The 18,849-nt window shown below is 39.0% G+C and overlaps 1 long non-coding RNA gene across 1 annotated transcript in view; it reads right to left on the reverse strand.

Moving 5' to 3' along the window:
- The window catches only part of LOC138921381 (uncharacterized), a 58,918-nt gene extending 40,680 nt beyond the window's left edge, over window positions 1-18,238 (reverse strand). The window contains exon 1 of the long non-coding RNA XR_011433914.1: window positions 18,047-18,238. This is a non-coding gene — a long non-coding RNA (uncharacterized lncRNA). The remainder of the gene's footprint in view (window positions 1-18,046) is intronic.
- Between the last annotated feature and the right edge of the window lie 611 nt (window positions 18,239-18,849).

An 18,849-nucleotide genomic window follows, 5' to 3' on the forward strand; every position in this document is an offset into this window, starting at 1 on the left:
TGCCCTTCTATCCTCCTAATAGAACCACAATAATTAACATAGTGTGATACAGGCACAGGAATTGACAGAGAGATGAATGGAACAGAAGATCCAGAAATGAGCCCATGCACGCAGACATACAACACACATATGTTGTGTGTGTGTTTAATATGTGGTATATCAAATAAAAGGAAAAAGAATGGATTCTTTAATTCTGTGTCAACAGGTATCTATTTGAGGAAAAAGATTAATTAGATCCCTACCTCACACCGTGTTCTAAAATATATCCCAAATGGATTTCACACCCTTGAGTAAGGATTCTGGTTCAAGATGGCAACATCGGAGGCTCCTAAACTCACCTCCTCCCATAGATACAATGAATCTACAGCTAAATATGGAACAACTCCCTCTGGAAAAGATCCAGAAACTAGCTGAGTGACTCCCACATATCGGGCAAACAAAAAAAAAACCCCACATTGAAATAGGTAGGAGAAGACAAGACACAATCTCTCCATAAACCCCATCCCTAGCAGAAGAATTTGTTGCAAACAAAAGAAGAAGATAAACCTCAAGAAACAGACCTTAACAAAATGGAGATAATTTTACCTAATAAGGAGTTCCAAATAACAGTCATAAAGATGGCCACTGAGGTCAGGAGAACAATGCATGAGCAAGTGAGGATTTCAACAAAGAGATAGAAAATATAATAAGTACCATATAGATATCAAAGAGCTGAAGAATATAATAACTGAAGTGAAAAATCCAGTGGAGGGGTTCAGCAGCAGAATAGATAAAGTGGAAGAAAGGATCAGTGAAATCAAAGACACGGCAGTGGAATTCATGCAATTACAGGAGCAGATAGAAAAAAAGAACAAAAAAGAGTGAAGAGAGGTTAAGTGACTAAGAGGCAACATCAAGTGTACCAATATTTGTGTTACAGGGGTCCCAGCAGGAGAAGAGAAAATGAGAGAGGGAGAAAGTTCATTCAAAGAAATAATGGCTGAAAAATTTCCTAACCTGTGGAAAGAAAAGGACATCCAGATCCAGGAAGTTAGAGAGCTCCAAATAAGATGAACCCCAAGAGACCCAAACAGGACATGTTACAAATAAAATGTCAAAAGTTAAAGAAAAGGAGAGAATCTTAAAAGGAGCAAGAGAAAAACAGCTTGTTATATAAGAGGGAAGCCCCATATGACTATTAGCAGACATTTCAGCAGAAACTCTGCAGGCCAGAAGGGAGTAGCACAAAATATCCAAAGAGCTGAATAAAAAACTTCCAATGTAGCAAAGTTGTCCTTCAGAATTGAAGGACAGATACAGAGTTTTCCAGACATGCAAAAGCTGAAGGAGTTCATCACCACTAGACCAGGCTTCCAATAAATGTTAAAGAGACTTCTTCAGCTGAAACAAAAGGGTGTTAATTAGTAACAGGAAAACATATGAAAGCATAAATCACACTGGTAAAAGTAAACATATAGTTAAATTTAGCATCCTCTGATGTCGTCATGGTGGTAGATAAATCACATATAAATCTATCATGAAGGTTAAAAGACAAAAATATTAAAAATAACTATAACTATATAATTGGCTAAGGGATACACAAGGCAGAAAGATATAAACTGTGACATACAAAATATGAAACATGGAAGGGTAGATATGTTGAGCTTTATTATGCATTCTAACTTAAATTACCAGCTTCAAACAGACCGTTACAGATATGTTTTAGATAAATTTCATGGTAACCACAAAGCAAAAACCTATATAGTAGATATACAAGAGAGAAAGAGAAAGGAATCTAAGCATACCCCTACAGAAAATTGTCAAATCACAAAGGAAGAGAGCAAGAGGAGAAGAAAGGAAAAAAGGAATTATAAAACAGCCAGAAAACAATTAATAAAATGGCAATAGTAAGTCTATACTTATCAATAATTACTTTAAAGGTAAATAGACTAAATGCTCCAATCAAAAGTCATAGAGTAGCTGAATGGATTGAAAAGACGACCCAACTACATGCTGCCTACAAGAGACTCACAGCTTTAAAGACACACAGACTGAAAGTGAAGGAATGGAAAAAGACATGTCACAAGAATGGAAACCAAAAGAAACTTGGTGTAGTTACACTTAAATCAGACAAAACTGACTTTAAAACAAAGACAGTAATAAGAGACAAAGAAGGTCACTATATAATGATAAAGGGATCAATCCAAGAAGAGGATATCACATTTGTAAACATTTATGCACCCAATATAGGAGTGCCAAAACATATAAAGCAAATATTAATAGACATGAAGGGAGAAGTAGAGATCAATACAATAACAGTTAGGGACTTTAATATCCCACTTACATCAATGGATGGATCATCCAGATGAAAAATCAAGAAGGAAACATTGGACTTAAATTACATGTTAGATCAGATGGACTTAACAGACATTTGCAGAACACTCCATCCAAAAGCAACAGAATACACATTCTTCTCAAGTACACATGGAACATTCTCCAGGATAGATCATATGTTAGGCCACAAAACAAGTCTTAATAAATTTAAGAAGACTGAAATCATATTAAGCATCTTTTCTGATCAGAATGGTATGAAATTAAAAATCAATTACAAGGAAAAAACTAGAAAATTCACAAATATGCAGAGGCTAAACACTCTCCTGAACAACCAATGGGTCAAAGAAGAAATGAAAAGAGAAATAAAAAAATATCTAGAGACAAAGGAAATGCAACATACCAAAACTTATGGGATACAACAAAAGCAGTTCCAAGAGGGAAGTTTATAGTAATAAATGCCTACACTAAGAAAAAAATAAAGATATCAAATAAACAACCTAACTTTACCCTTCAAGGAATTAAAAAAGAACAAATGAAGCCCAAAGTTAGTAGAAGGAAGGAAATAGCAAAGATCAGAGTGGAAATCAATGAAACAGAGGCTAAAAAGACAATAGAAGAGATCAATTATGTTAAGAGCTGCTTTTGAGAAGATAAACAAAACTGACAACACTTTTGCTAGACTCACCAAGAAAAAAAGAGAGAGAACTCAAATAAATAATATCCAAAACGAAAGGGGAGATGTTACAACTGATATCACAGAAATACAAAGGCTTTTAAGAGACTACTATGAACAATTATGCCAAAAAATTGGACAACCTAGAAGAAATGGAAAAATTCAAAAAACTGCAACCTACCAAGACTGAATCACGAAGAAACAGAAAATCTGAACAGACCAATTATTAGTAATTAGATTGAATTCATAATCAAAAACCTCCCAAAAAACAGAAGGCCAGGACCAGATGGCTTCACTTGTAAATTCTACCCATCATTCAAAGAATTAACACCAATCCTTCTCCAACTCTTCAAAAGGTAGAAGAGGATGGAACACATCCAAGCTCATTTTACCAGGCCAGCATTATCCTGATTTCAAAACGAGACAAGGACAGTACAAGAAAAAAAATTACAAGCCAATATCCCTGATCAACATAGATGCAAAATCACTAACAAATATTAGCAAACCAAATTCAGCAATACATTAAAAGGATCATACACCATGAACAAATGGGATTTATCCCTGGGATGCAAGCATGGTTCAACATCCACAAATAAATCTATATGACACAACACATTAACAAAATGAAGGATAAAAATCATATGATTATCTCACTAGATGCAGAAAAACCATGTGACATACTTAATATACATCCATGACAAGAACTCTCAACAAATTGAGTATAGAGGGAACCTACCTTAACATTAAAAATGCCATATATACAAGCCCACGGCCAATATCATACTCAGTGAAAAACTGAAAGGTTTTCCTCTAAGATCGGGAACAAGATAAGGATGCCCACTCACCACTTTATTCAACATAGTACTAGAAGTCCTAGCCGGATCAATTAGGCAAGAAAAAGAAATAAGAGACATCTACATTAGCAAGGAAGAAGTAAAACTGTTTTTATTTGCAGGTGACATGATATTATATATAGAAAGCCGTAAGAACTCCATCAAAAAACTGTTAGAATTAACAAACAAATTCAGTAAAATTGAAGGATACAAAAACCAATTTTCAAAAATCTGTTGCATTTCTATACACTAATAATGAACTATCAGAAACAGAAATTAAGAAAACAATCCCATTTACAATTGCAGAAAAAGGATAAAATACCTAGGAATAAATTTAGCTAGCGAGATAAAAGACCTGTACACTGAAAACCAGAAGACTTTGATGAAAGAAATTGAAGAAGACATAAATAAGTGGAAAAATATTCTGTCTTCATGGATTGGAGGAATTAATATTGTTAAAATGTCCACACTGCCCAAAACAATCTACAGATTTAATGTAATCCCTATCAAAATTCCAACAGCCTTTTTCACAGAAATAGAACAAACAACCCTAAATTTCATATGGAACCACAAAGACCTCTAATAGTTAAATGAATCTCAAGAAGGAACAGAGATGGAGGCATCACATTTCCTAATTTCAAACTATATTACAAAGCTAAAGTAATCAAAACAATATGATATTGGCATGAAAACAGACACACAGATTAATGGAACAGCATAGAAATCCCTGAAATAAACCCACACATATATGGTCAACTTGTTATGAGAAAGGAGCCAAGAATATACAATGGAGAGAGGATAGTCTCTTCAATAAATAGTGTCGGGAAAATTGGAGAGCCACATGCAAAAGAATGAAACTGGACCATGTCTTACATTATACACAAAAATCAACTCAAAATGGATTAAAGACTTGAACATAAAATCTGAAACTATAAAAATACTAGAAGAAAACATGGAAGGTAAGCTTCTTGACTTCAGGCTTGGCAATATTTTTTGGATTTGATGTCAAAAGCAAAGGAAACAAAAACAAAAACAAGTGAGACATCAAACTAAAAAGCTTCTGCACAGCAAAAGAAACCATCATCAAAATGAAAAGGCAACATATGGAATGGAAAAAAATATTTGCAAATCATGTATCTGATAAGGGGCTAATATCCAAAATATATAAAGAGCTTAACTCCACAGCGAAAAAACCCGCGATCAGATTAAAATACGGGCAGAGGATACGAATAGACATTTTTTCAAAGACATACAAATGGTCAACAGATACAAAGGTGATCAATGTTATTAAGCACCAGGGAAATACAAATCAAAATCACAATGAGATATCACCTCACACCTGTTAGAATGGCTATTTTCAAAACTACAAGAGGTAACCAGCACTGGCATGGATGTTAGGTAAGTGCTGGCACGGATGTGCACTGTTGGTGGGAAGGTAAATTGGTGCAGTGTCTATGGAAAACAGCATGGAGGCACCTCAAAAAATTAAAAATAGAACTGTCACATGATCCAGCAATTCTAATTCTGGATATTTATCCAAAGGAAACTAAATCACTCTCTCAAAAAGATACCTGCATCCCATGTTCATTGCGGCATTATTTATAACAGGCAAGATATGGAAACAATCTAAGTGTCCACCAGCAGATGAATCAATTAAGAAAATGTGATAATATATATACACATATATATATGTGTGTGTATGATATATATACACACACAATAGAATATTATTCAGCTACAAAAAAGAAAAAAAGGAAATCCTGCCATTTGTAACAACATGGATGGACCTCGAGGGCATTATGCTAAGTGAAATAAGTCAGACAGAGAAAGACAAAGATGCTTATGATCTCACTTATATGTGGAATCTAAAAAAAAACAAACCGAACTCATAGATACAAAGAACAGATTGGTGGTTGCCAGGGGTGAGGGTTGGGGGGCGGGCAAAGTGGGTGAAGATGGTCAAAATGTAGAAACTTCCAGTTATAAGATAAATAAGTCCTGGGGATGTAATGTACACCATGGTGACTATAGTTAACAATACTACATTGTATATTTGAAAGTTGCTAAGAGAGTAAATCTTAAAAGTTCTCATCACAAGAAAAAAAAATTGTACCCATGTGAGGTGACGGATGTTAACTAAACTTGTGGTAATCATTTCTCAGTATATACATATATCAAATTATTATGTTGTACACCTTGAACTAATACAATGTTACATATCATTTATATCTCAATAAAACTGGAAAGATAAAAAATATTTTTTTAGAAAGAGTACTAAGTGACTTTATATGACTTTTGGATGGAAAAAGACTTTCTAAGCATTACACAAAGTGAGAAAATGATAGCACTGAGACATAAAATTTTATAATTTCTGCATGTAGAAAACCATAAGTAAAATTAAAAAGAAAACAACAAACAAGAAAAAAAAAATACACATACCTGGCTTACAAAGATGTATGTCACTATCCTGCCCCAATGGGAAAACAGACTTAGGAGATAAAAGGTTACACTCACTAATGAAAAAGTACCTCTGTAAGCTTAGCTTCCTTCCCTGAAAAATGGGAACAATGATAATGCACAAGGAGCTAAGTGTTGGCCCTGCACTTGAAATTCTAATAAAAATGGTTTTATTCATTACTGTGTGTGTATATGTGTGTTTGTGTGTGTGTCCACATGCACTCGAGTGCATCTATGTAAACCAACTCTCCCACTTTGCCCAGAACTGATTACTTTTAAAACTGAAAATTTCGTATCCCAGCAAAGTCCTAGTCGGCAAATTTGGATGGTTGCTCACCCTACTACACATACATATAGCAATGGACCAGGAAGCTGTACACCAAGGTCTTAATAGCACTTACTTCTGGGTGGGAAGTGTATAGATGCCTTTTATTTTCTTTACTACGCTAGTTGTGTATATTCTAATTTTTTTCCATAAATGTATGTGTTCATTTTATGATAATAAGAAAAAAACCCACATTTATTCCAATTTGACACCAAAAAATTGAATACAGCCTCTAGAATGATTAATAGCTGTGGAATAATTTCCAAAGTACAGAATGAGTCAAATATTAGCAATCACAAGATGAGAAAATCCTCTAGCCCCAAGACATGACCTGGTATCAATTTGCCAGCACTAAAGAAATGTTCCCCGTGCATGTTTGCTGCGCTTTCATGTCTTGACAATTAGCATGGAAAATACAGTATAAGTGGCTAAAAAAGGCAAGTTATGCAGTTACATGCACATGCAATGTTTTTAGTGCTGTCAGTAAAAACTGGAGATTCTCCATGCTTCTGTTCCATTTTATACAGTAACATTTGTGACGTCATCATTTCAAAGGCTATGACTTACGTGTTAATACTTAGTCCATTGGTTACTAGGATTATGCAATGATGTGATGAACTTGATAGCATAAAGATGGATTTTGTGATTTATACTTAAATTGAGAAGTGTTATTCTTTCTATTTAACTTCCTTAAAATTTGAAGTGTTCCTCACTTAAATACATACCTTGAAGTATCTTTTTTTGGGGGGTGGTCGGGGAGTCTAAGAACTTTCATGAGAAGAAAAAGATATTTTCATTATTCTTTTAGTACCCAGGGAGCTGCAAGTTGCATGGAAGACAGATGTGAGAGGAAAGGACAAAGCGTGGGCCAGCCTCTTCTTGAGACTACGAAAAGCTCCTCAGTCTACACAAAGTTTCATCACTACCAGTGGGATCGTCTCACATTTCCTTATTTAGTGCCAGCAAGCTGTTAATGGCTTGACTAAAGTCTTTCCAGTTACTGTATTTTTGAATACTTCCACATGAGATTTAGAACGTCTGAGTTGTTAAGAGAAAAAAAAATATTTTTGGAACACTGGAAGCACACAAGATAGCCTCTGATTCCCTAAGTCTGCTTCTTAGAGCTGAACACAAAACACACACACACACACACACACACACATACACCCAGGGCTGTGGGCCAGGAACTCGTGAAAAAAGATGTAACACTGTGACTCGGCCCTATTCAGAAACCCAGGCCCTCTGATTTAACTGGCTCACCTATCTTACAAGAGGCAATTTAACCATAATTCCAGAAGTGATCAAAAGCCTGTCTTTTGAATCTAACACAATTTTCAGCCTTTTACACTGACTGCCTCAGCCCCCACCATAGAGAATTGTCCGCCTTTATCACTGGCGGCCTCAATTACGGAGCCCAAATCAAGATCTGGGATTCCATTACTGCTCTATAAACTTCCCTCTGGCCTTGCCCAAGACAAAGGGTCTCTTTTCAGCAATTGCAGCTAATCAAAAACAAATTGAGCTTGGGGCTTCACTGCTCTCGGAAAGAAAACAAAAACAAAAGCCAGGCTGCACCACAAAATACTCTTCCTGTATCGCCAAGAATGCATCTCCCGTGTTGTTCTTCCTCTCTCCTCCTCTCACCCAACCCCCCCGTCCCGCCACACGCAAACTGAAAAGGAAGGCAACCAGGTAGATTTTTTTGAAGAATTCATGGAAAATCTACTTTCTGTCCACTATTATAATTTTTTAAGAAGCTATGTGAGGTATATACGGAATATCCCCTTAGAGAAGATGCAGCCTTATTTTCACAGAATTGGAGCAGAAAGAAAGTCCTTGGAGAGACATATGAGCTGGCAGCAAGCAGGGTTCTATGAACCGGCAGTAGAAAGTCTGATAGAAAAGCAGCAGGCGTGGGGAACAAGAGGTCTGCAAAATCTGTACCCGAAGTGAAGTGGCGGGGCTCATGCCAACTCGAGGACCCAAGATTGAGTAACGTGCCAAGGAGTGCGGGCGGTTGACCTCCTGGTTGAAGGGGCTGTCATCAGGCAGCTGATTAACTCGCATAGAGCCCACCTCCACATTCTCTCATTTCCCAAGTGTTGGCAGCAGCATCCTTTTGGACCTCGTGGTAACCTTTCTTCCCACACTCCCTCCGTTCCATTAGCCAGGCCCAGGTATTTGCTTTCTCCTCATTATGCAGCTGTAAACCTATGCACCTCCTGCAGAGCACTCCTCCCAAGCCTCCTGCCTCTGCCTCCTCCTATTTATCTTACTCCTAGAAACAAAAATACCTCCTCAGAGTGTTCTTATTATGCTACCTTCATCCACAGAATCTATCACTGGCTCTAAATTGATTAAAGTGTATGTATTTTTCTGATCAAATAAAACTGATTATAGATCATAGGGGATCTTGACTATGCACTCCTTTCCCCCTTAACCCAACAACCTTCATCTACAGGTACAAACAGCAGCACCCACCCTCCTTTTCATCACCTATTAACCACGCCTCCCACAGGCCATTGAGCACAAAGTGAGCAGACGGTCGCAACATCCCTGAGCTGTTAGATTCTGAGCCACAGGGAGTGTCAAGGCAGCAGAGAGGATGATCCATTTTAAACTCAGAATCCAAGCAGAAAGTGATTGCACCCACCCAATTGTTTAAAACAACTGCACAGAGTAAGTTAATTGGACAAAGAGATCCTCGTTGCCCAAAGAGAATAAAGCCTGCAAAGAGTATTCAAACATAGTTTAATCCAGATAGAGAGATGCAACATCAATTTGAAGAGTCCAGCCAACATTTGCAGAACACATTGGGAGAAGCAAAAGCTTCCCTAAAAATTAATTCATAAAGATTCATCACTTAGAGACAGTATTGGGAGCAGTGACATAAGCAAAGGCTAGTTATTTTCTGTGCTTAGTTATAGGGACTTTGAAGAAAAAAAAAAAAGTCACAGCACAGCTGGTGCAGAACAAAGGCCTGGAATAAGAAGATTCCAGACACAGGCTCTAGCCCACCCTGGTTAGTGCTGTCACGGGTTCATGAATAAGTAAGAACCGAAGATGGTTATCACAATGCACTACACGTTTGTTACAGCTTTGGGGGAGAGATCTGGAAAAATGTATAGTTAATTGCATATAGCTGTCCTCTCTGGCTGAACTTACACTCTTTCTCAATAAACCCTTTTGCTGGATTTGGAAGACACCAGCCCCTTCCCAGAAGGACTGGGTAGATCCTTCCTATATTTCACTGACTCTTTCTAGAGGCCTCTGATTATTCAATTGGTACATTTTCTTCGTATATATAAATAGCATTAGTTATGTATATTTTCATATTTCTTAGTGCTTACACATATGTTGATATTTATTTGGCCCCCTAGTCCAAGTAAAAGACTATACTAGACACTATGGGGACACAGAGTAGATATGCCATGTTATTCTTGCCCTCAAAGGGCTAAAAATCTAGTAAGATAAAAGAAACAAGACAAGAAATCAAGAGTTAAATAATGACGAAACAAGAGAGAGCTCAGGACTGGTGGTACCTGCTGGGGGAATCAGCGGGAGAAACCCCATTGGACTAGATAGTGTTCTGCAGTTTCTTCCTTAAATGCAAGAGGTAGTATTGGTTTTTCTTACTGAGTCTTGCTGGATGTTTTGGGTCTAGCCACTTTGGCTACCCAAAAAATGGGAGCTTGGGTGTTGGGTCTGAGTTGTCATGTTCTGTCCCAAAAACCTGGGAAGGGTGTTGGGAAAAAGTCACTTGACCACTAGAGACCCAAGAACCAGCATCTTTGAGAGGAATTTAAATCAGAACTCTGTAGAACATTCCATCGGAAATTCAATCCAAAGAGGCCTGGATTAGAGAAAAAGAGTAGAGATGCAGAGAAAATGCAGGTACAAGGGTGGCTGTACCACCCAGAAGCCAAGGAAGTCAGGGTAAGGGAAAAGATTTGAACCAGAGGATGGGCACAGAGTCTGGGAACATTCCCCAAGTCACAGAAAATAGTTACAGTAGCTTTTATTAAACTCAACTTCTTGAGTTTTACGAGGATGAGTCATAAGAGGGGCTCCCCAAACTGAGACACCACCTCCCACCTCGGCTGACTCTTTTCCACTAGGAAGGGAGTGATGGTACTTCCCCAGGTTTACCCAGGGCAGACCTTAATGTTCCCTAGAACATTTCTGAGGCGGGAGAGGGGTTCCCTCACCTACCTCTCTGACCTAGACACTTCCCAGTGGCTGACTTTAATGCCATTGGATGCCCAGAACTTTTTCCAACATACACCTAGGGGTACCAGGTGGAGAAGAAAGTCATGAATATTGGGGATCTAGCTGAGAATTAATAGAATGCATGTGTGAAGTGTGGAGTGTGAAGACCTTGAAGAGAGCATCTCATTACCTTGGAGAAGTCGTGGTCTTCCAGCAGCTGTCCTGGGCAGAATGTACATTGTGTCTGGAGGGAAGCGCAGACTCAACTTTCCCCTGACCCTCTCACCTTCCCAGGGCCCAGCACTAGTTATAGAACTCCTTATATGTATATGGCAACAGTTTCCTTAATACTGACCAGCTGTTAGGGTAACAGTGGTGCCAGGGATGGCAGAGGACCAGCAGAGGCGGAACAATGAGTGATACAAAAGGGAGTGTTCTGGCCAGTGAGCTATGGTGAGTCATTGCAACTGAATTCTGTTGTGAATATGCAGAGCATCTGTCCTTTTTAGTAAGAGGTGCTATTCTGGAGTTCATAGTTGAGTATCAATTGACACAGTCCATATGGCTGATAGTCTGTATACAGTGGGCAGATGGAACCGGACTTGGAAGAATAATCTAGAACAATCAGATATTTGGTCTGATGACAGAATCACCTGTGAAATTAAGACTACAGATCATTGGGCCTCTTTCTACATCTACCGAATCAGAATATTCAGAAGTGGAACTTCGGCACACACTTTTAAAACCCCACACAATTCTGAGGCATATCCAAGGTGGTGAACTATCATTCTAGAACAATGCTCTACAAAACTGGTATACAAGATGAGGACAAATTCTGATATTAGGTGGTCAGTTAAACTGTGGAAATGTTATGGGGCCAGGTAATCTGTGGAGACGTTACATGCTTAGGTAATCTGTGAACCTGTTTAAAGTTAGATATGGGTAATGTTTTAAATGTTTGAAGATATATAATCAAGCAGAGATAACCTTGTCCTGGTCAGCTTGATCTAGTCAGATACAACTCTTATTCCTAAGTAGTTCATTCATTAAGGTAAATAAGTTGCAACAATAGGATTTGAGTCACCGTCTGGGTAGACTTGAGTAAACAGGTCGATGGCAATGGGAACAAGAAGAGCAACCAGGGAGAACAAGGCTCTACCCTGATAGCAATGGGAGGGGAGGGACAGGTGGAGGAGTAGTGGACACATAAGAAAGCAGAGCCCTTTGAAAAGTGGGACCACTGCAGGAAACATGTCAGTTAAGAAAGTGAACTTCTTCTGGATGATTTCCCCATAGGGAAAGCAAGGAAAAAATGACATCTGAGTGAAATCACTCCAGGGTATAATGATATTAACATCATCTCCTTTGCCAGCCATATACATCCCCACCCACGGAAATGGGAGCTTGGGTAGAAGAAGAGACGATCAACAGTCTGTTGTTGCCACCACTCCCTTCTTTGACCACAATTTCCAATCAGCAGGTCACATTTCATTTGAAAGTTCCTAGTGTTGAGTGCTTAATTCGATCAAGAGGAGAATGGGTTCCAATGGTCCAAATTCTTCTAACTAAATCAATCAATTCATGGACATGTCACTAATTGACAGCATAGTGTAACGTCATGGCAGATATAAGGCCACTGAAAGTCTTGCTGGATCACATTTAATGTTTTGAATGGGCCCAGTGGTCAGCTGGGGTCTTGTTATGGCACAGGCAAAGGACATGGCTCAGGCCCTCACTCCATATTCTCTCTTCTATACCCTTCAACTTCCATGATTGCCTCTTTGCTTCAGGGAGGGGTCATCATACATAAGCTATCACCCTGTTAGTCAGAGCTATAGCATCACAAAGTTTTGGGGCCAAAGGACTTCCTGTGAGTGTACTTTGGTATCCCAGGTATCCGTTGACCAAGTATATCGGTCAAAGTTCTCCAGAGAACAGGACCAAAAGGATGTAGGAGTGTGTGGGTATATATATATATATATATATATATATATATATATATATATATATATATACGTGGATATGGATATATATGGAAAGAGAGAGAGAGAGATGTATTTAAAGGAATTGGCTCACACAATTGTGGAGGCTGGCAAGACCAAAATCTGCAGGGTCAGCTGGCAGCCTGGAGGCCCAAGGAAGAGTCACTGTTGCCGTTCAAGTCCAAAGGCTGTCTTCTGGCAGAATTCCCTCTTGTTTAGGGGAAGTTGGTCTTTTGTTCTATTCAAGCCACCAACTGATTAGATGATGCCCACCCACATTATGGAGAACAATCTGTTTTACTCAAAGTCTACCAATTTAAACGTTAATCTTACCCAGAAACCCCCTCACAGACACGCCCAGAATAATGTTTGACCAAATATCTGGGCACTACGGCCTAGCCAAGTTGACACAAAAAATTAACCACTCAAGTGCTGAGCGGGCTCCCTAATCAGCCTAGAAGGCCACTGTTCCTCAAGCATCAGAGAGTATCAGGCACAGGTAGTCAGTAACAGGAGACCAATTTTGGGTGGCTAAAAGAACAGGTTTAGATGGACTCCAAACCAATAAGACCACCAGTCTGCCCAAGACAGTATTCATTCCCTCTGGAAATCACAGTGCTGGAAAATAGGAGAGAGACCAATAGTGCCATTTGATGAAAGTCCTTGTTCCCAGTGCATGTCAGCATAGAGTCCTGAATGAGGATAGAGGGACATGTGTCATGTTCTAGGTGCACTGGAGCAAAGCGCATCAATGTATTAGGATGAGGGGAGGAGTGGAACCTCACACAGTTCAAACCCCACTCTGCTAGGATATTTGTTTTTAAATGCTTTGAAGGCTGTATCCCAGGTTTTTGCTTACCATTTGTTTTCCCAGAAATTAAATTAAAACATCTCTGGAAAAACTCTTAGTCATATTATGGACCACGTCCACCTTTATGAGTTTCACAGGAGTACACGCAGAGGAGACAGTCTATCTTGTAGAAGAACTTGGCAAAAGAACACTATTGTGACTCAATTCAGTGTAGGTAAGGTTACCACCGTCTCGATATTGAAAAGCCATCCACGCAGAGCCAGTAAGATCAACTGTAGCAGCAGAGAAGCCATTGTTACTGCTGCTGAGTGAGCCACTGTGAGAGGCCTTGTCACATCAGGGACGCTTTGGAGTCAGAAGTTCCAAGCTTGGTTCCACTGAGTGAACCAAACCAACTATTTAAGGGACTTAAATGACTTGAAAGAAATTAGACTAGGCCTAAGAGAAATGAGGCAAGTGACAGCATAACAGATCCCCCATCTGCTCTCTCCCCAGTAGGTTGCAAACGCCTGAAGGTGGGCTCTCTGACTTGTTCTCTGCTGTGTCTCCAGAATCTGGCACATATCACCCTGCACTCAGTAAACATTTGTTGACTGACTGTTCGGCTGATTAATTAAAGTCCAAAGCAATCTTCCTCAAAGTATTGACACATCATCATAGTGGTCAGAAAGAAATGGGACTTTCCTTTGGGAAGGAAAATTGGAATGTTCTCAGCGTGATTAGTTTTTGAAGTGAATGTATTTATAAAATGACCCCCATCTCTGCATGGCTGCTTGCCCCCCTGTAAAATGAGACTGGGAATGACATATTTACTTAATACCCACCCAATGCTCGGGGACACATTTGATAGGTAAATATGGCAGAATGGACAGCCCCCAAACTATTCGTTCACAACAGCCCTTTCTCTCCCTAGCAGAGAGACAGAAGGTCCTGGAAGATCTTACCAGGCTGCTTAACCTGCCTGGATCTTAACTCCTTGGGAGCAGAGATTGCATGTCTTATCCCCAGCACCTAGCAAATCGCCTGACATCCACAGAGTATGCTCAGACAATGGTTATCAGGTGCTTCTGTTCTTGCTTCTTTCCTGCTGAGCAGGGAGACTGGAGCGTGCGGGAATTTCAGGAAGCCTGTGAAAATAGACAGCTGGTAAAGAGAGCAAAGATTAATACAAAGCAATATCAGAAAGGATTAAGAGGAGTAACGCAGGATACTGACAAACAGAATAACATCTGAAGAGAATAACTAGAATTTTGAGCAGGGGGAAGTAGTAAGAAGACAAAAGGGAAGAAAGATAGCTGGACCACCAGTGACTACTTATCCTGCCAGATGTGGAACAGATGATGACATATACACATAAAGATGGAGAGCCACAGATTGGGCCTTTAGGGAAATTCAAAGAACATGGAAGGTAGAGTCCTCAATCTTAAAGAGCTTATACGTTACACTTTTTCATTAACAACAGCCTGGACCAAGTGTCATAGGAAAAAATGACAATTTAATAATCAGGCATTATTATCAGCTTGGATAACATATGCATATTTACCTTTAAATAATACCTATAATATAAATATTATAAATATATTTTACATATAAATATTACATATTTCGACTAGATTTCTCTTTAATAAACTGCTGACTCATAGATGAAAACCCTACGAGTATATTTAAATTTTGCATTTGTCACCTTCAAACAGGAATTGAGGCATTTAATACTCTCAGATGAATAAGCCCAAGTCACCATTTGGAATGCTGCTGAAAAATCTCCAGCTCTTCTCAAAAACCATCTGTCACATTATAAGTGTAACTGGATCTATAATTAATGCCTGTACTTTCAATCTCATAGAGCATTGACTCTTGACCATTTTGGGGACATGAATATTTTGAGGAACTCATGAAAGGTACGGAGCCCTCTCCCAAGAAAAAAGTGTATACAATTTATTTTATTCCATTGTAAATGGTTTTTGTTCACATAGACAAAATACATAAAAGATGTGTACTTATGCTTTTCATGGAAAAATCAGTGTGTACTCCCTGAAATAAAAATTGAACTAAATTAAAACTTACAAACAATAAAAATAAAAGTTTAACTCTGCTCCATTTCAATGAGAAGTTGAATTTTGTTTGCCTTGAATAGGAAGATGAAATTTTAATGAGGCCTTTGTTATGCGATTTTCATGTCAGAGTAACGTTTGACCTTTATTCAGTTTGACTTCTCTTTCTGATGGCCATTTAAGTGCTGAAAATTCCAATACACAAAACTCTGAGGTGTTCAATAAAATCAAAATTCTATAGCTCAGTGTCAGAAGAGCCTACGCTTATGTCAGATTGACTAGAACTCCCGAATTCTTTGAATTGAGTTAATGCCCCATCATTTCCTTTGTTATGAAGTGACTTTAGGCAAAATCTGCATGCTTGATGTTGTCCTTGAAAATGGATGAATTTTTTTTAACTTTATTGAGGTCACATTGCTTTATAACATTGTGTAAATTTCAGGCATACGTTATATTTCAGCATCTGTATAGACTGCATTGTGTTCACCACTAAAAGGCTAGTTTCCATCCATCACCATACATGTGTCCCTTTACCCCTTTCACCCTCCCCCCACCTTCTTCCCTTCTGGTAAACACCAATCTGTTCTCCTTATCTATGTGTTTGTTTATCTTCCACCTATAAGTGAAATCATATGGTATTTGTCTTTCTCTGTCTGACTTAATTTGCTTAGGATAATACCTTCAAGGTCCATCCATGTTGTTGCAAAGGAGATGAATCACAAGCAGAGACCTGAGGACTCATGCTATTAGGAGCCGCTGCCTTTCTCATTCCCTGGCTTGATAATGCTCTTATCCCCTTTCTCCCAGCCCCTCAGTACCATTCCCTTCCATACTTGAGTCCTTGCCTATTCCCACCCATCAACAACCTTCTCCACACTACTTAACTATGTCCCTGTGGAACAGCCAAGAAGGACCCCAATGCCTCTGCCACCAGGGAGAAAAACAACCACCCAAGTGTGCTCTGAACCATTTCCTCCCGAGAGGCACCATTAACATCATGGTTGGGTTTTGTGGTATACTATTCCATTATGAGCAATCCAGACAGGCTGGCCTTTTGACAATCACATTTGTTCCTATCAAAAAATATGTTCCAAGTTTTACACAACCCATAAAAACTGGCTTTGGGGGCACAATCTGTTCAGAGCCCAGGCACTGCTTGCATATGATGTTACACTTGCATATGACGTTATGCTTGCACTAGACATGCGTTTCACCCTCATTAGTTTTAATAGAGCAGAGATCCAGATGTATTTTATTCCTATGGAAATAAACATACGATTTATGCCTATCCATGTCCCCATTGTCAGATACAGTAGTTAACACCAAAAGAAATAAAAATGGAAGGTAAAATCTTCTAACCACTTCTGTTTTTACCACTGCCAGCCAGACCTCTATTTTCCTAATATTTTGTTCTAAGAGCAGAGTGGAAAGCTGCCATTTTCACTGTTATTCTACAGAGCCATCTTGGGCCAACAAAGCTAATTGGGAAGCTGAGAACATAATGGGATGTCTCCTATTAGAGAGCTAACCTCTCTCCAGACTATCTTCCCAGTTTGGTAAAAATCGGGCATTACTGTGCTACATCTCAACTGATTTCTTGATTAGCTTTGGCCCTGTGTCCTCAGAGGCTAAGATCTCCATGGAACATTAAATTGGTCACGGAGAGAATGTCCTTGGATGGGTACACGCTCTTAGATAGAATGCAACTTCTCGTGCATTTTAAAGGAATCGCATCGCTATTATCTTCATAGCTAGTTACTAGTTATTGAGAATGAAGCTGTTTTTTTAAATCTACTGGGTAATGTGTGTTTAATTGAAGACATATAGGCTGATGTCTTGCCTCTCATATTATAATAATCTAGTGGTCCCACTAAAAGCACAAAACTTCATCCCAGCTAGCTCTCTGTATTTGTGGTGGCAATCCTCCAAAACAGTGTTGTTTGGCAAAAACAGGAGTGTTTTTAGCAACAAAATCCAAGACAATTGTATGCTACAATCTGAAACCTGCATATCATGGGCCAATTAACTGAGCATCTGTTACATCTGGCCCTAAACTATTAACTCACAATCTTGATTACCTTCATGTGTGAAACAGAGGAATCACCCGGGCTGGGTGGATTTTATTTTACTTTATCTTATTTTTTTCACAGAAGTCAGAGATACAAATCTGTTTGCAAATGTTCTTCAGATTTTGGAAGCTCTCTGGATACTTTAGAATTCTTTTTTTTTTAGTTTCTTGTGAAATTTGTTTTTGAAAAACCTACTTAAGTAGTTAGAGTTTATATACCTAATATAAGAAATTATTTGCATCAGCTGGCGTGATTTTGAATGAAACTAAAAGTAACTCCAACTCAAAATGACTTCAAAGCAATAAAGAGTATTTAGGACTCACATGACTGAGAAGTCGAGAAGCCAGGCAGGTGTCAGATGTGGTTCAGCCAGAACTCTGGCTTCGTTTATCTGTGCTTCTCTCTGTTCCTCCTCCACGATGGCTGCCAGCACGATTAGAGTTAGGCGCCTCCTCTTTCCCAGTAGGGAGGAGACACTCTCATCTCTAGTTACAGAAACCCGAACCAATCATGGTGGCTATTAAAATACGAGGCACTGATTGGTTGATGCCTGGGGCACTAAGCTGATCCCTACCAATCACGTGGCCAGAAAGATGCACATGCTGTTTGGCTTATGCCAATCAGAGCTTACCCATAGAGTTGGTGGGGCTCCATCCCACCTGAACCACCTTGATGTTCTGCAACGGGGGGAAGGAGGAAAGGTAAGACCGGGAAGGGAAATTCACCATAGAAATGGGAAAGAGAACTGATGGATGCTTCATAAGCTACTATTCAATGCCAACTGCGCCATTGTCTTTAAAAAAGAACATCTTTTTCTTTTTAGAATTGAGTAAGGAGACATTACAGATATTTTTTAAAGTGGCGTATGATTTTTTTTTAGAGCAGAAAGAGATAGAAATAGGACAGTATTTACCCAAAAGAACAATTTTACCGATATTATAATGGTTAGGAACCTGAGTGTTCTGGAATCTGAGTCGCTGGATTTAAATTGTATCTCCATCTCTTACTAGCTGTATGACTTCAGGTAAGTCAGTTCGCATCTGTGTCTCAGCAAATGAGGATAACCATAGAGCCTACATCATTAGGACCAGATGAAATCAGGCATAGAAATAAATATTGCAGCAAT

The sequence above is a fragment of the Equus caballus genome, chromosome 29, assembly GCF_041296265.1.
Source record: "Equus caballus isolate H_3958 breed thoroughbred chromosome 29, TB-T2T, whole genome shotgun sequence".
NCBI classification, from domain to species: domain Eukaryota; kingdom Metazoa; phylum Chordata; class Mammalia; order Perissodactyla; family Equidae; genus Equus; species Equus caballus.